At 30.9% G+C, this 1,364-nt stretch overlaps 1 pseudogene; it reads left to right on the plus strand.

Annotated features, from left to right (window-relative positions):
- Positions 1–380, plus strand: part of LOC138862702 (uncharacterized) — a 14,830-nt pseudogene extending 14,450 nt beyond the window's left edge.
- The last annotated feature ends 984 nt before the right edge of the window (positions 381–1,364 follow it).

Below are 1,364 nucleotides of genomic sequence, written 5' to 3' on the forward strand. Positions count from 1 at the left end.
ATCAGCTGTCCAGCCCTAAGTATGAGAATGTATGTTTCTCTCACCGACCAAAGAATGAAGAACGACAGTGTGAGCAACAGGCAGAGAGGAATGGTGCACCACAAGCTGAGACAGCGAATCTAGAAGCGTGTGTTGGGAGATTACATCGCAGAGAAAATTCTGTCTTCAACATCCTTTCAGATCCAAGTGGAAAGGCATCACAGGTAAAGTCAAAAGCAGTTGTAATGTTGAAAGTATTGTTAGGTTTAGTACCTTTACAGTTTCTTCATAGGCATTCAGATATATTTTCTTTAAGCTCATGACCGTAAATTAGCTATAGATGTAAAACATCATAAACCAGAAACTTCTTTAGACAGAAGTGAACATTATAGCCAGTTCATACAAGCAAAAGATATGAATATGGTTAAATTAATTTTTTGTAAAAAATGTTTATAGAAAACTTGTTTTTGTAAGTGGTTCATCATCTGTTTATCTATATTTTGTTATTTACTTTTTAATTTTATTTGTTTTAGAAAGTTTAATCTACACCTAAATTTCTCAAATGCACAGTCTATACATTCAACTTCAATTATACATATATATTTGAAATAATTTAATATGCATTTAAAGTCAAAAATCACCATTGCCATGAAAAATCAGTAAAAAAAAAAAAAAAACATGGATTTTTTATATCTTTCTACAATATTCATTGTAAGACAATGACAAAGTATTTTTTCTTGGATTTTATTGAAGACTGCCATTGGTTCCATAAGAGGCCCTATGCAAAATTTGTATTGGTATGGGAGTCAATGTCTTGTTCCATAGTCAGGAACTTTTAAACTATTAATACTAAAAGGTATTCACTGTTCATAGGGCTTTATTGTACTAGCACTTTTTCAGTCAGTTTTTGTGTCATTGGGCCTTAGGAATCACTCAAGCTCATAAACATTATATTATTTTTATGAATATCATAATGCAAAGGATACTGCTCTATTATAAAAAGATGCATTTTGTGAAACTGAAATAGTTTCACATGAACTTGTATTTTTTATGTTTGTAAAAACAATCTAATAGCATAGCTCCACTGTAGTACAAGAGCAAGATGGAAATTACAAAAGAAAAACAGTTGCTCTTGTCTTTGTCTAGGAGGCCTTCCACACGCATGCAATTAATGTGGAGCACAAAAATTAATGGAAAAAGGGCTAGTGTGACTGAGGCTTTACTGCTTATCTTCAGATGAGAAATGACATCCACCCTCTAAATAGCAATAATTAGATTATATTAACATGTTTACCTTTTATGAATATATGCAAAGTAAATTACATAGTTTGATTTACTTTTTATTTTCTTTTATAGATGAGCTTTTAAAAAAGGATTGATATTTT

This window comes from Penaeus vannamei, chromosome 1 (genome assembly GCF_042767895.1).
Source record: "Penaeus vannamei isolate JL-2024 chromosome 1, ASM4276789v1, whole genome shotgun sequence".
In the NCBI taxonomy this organism is placed as follows: Eukaryota; Metazoa; Arthropoda; class Malacostraca; order Decapoda; family Penaeidae; genus Penaeus; species Penaeus vannamei.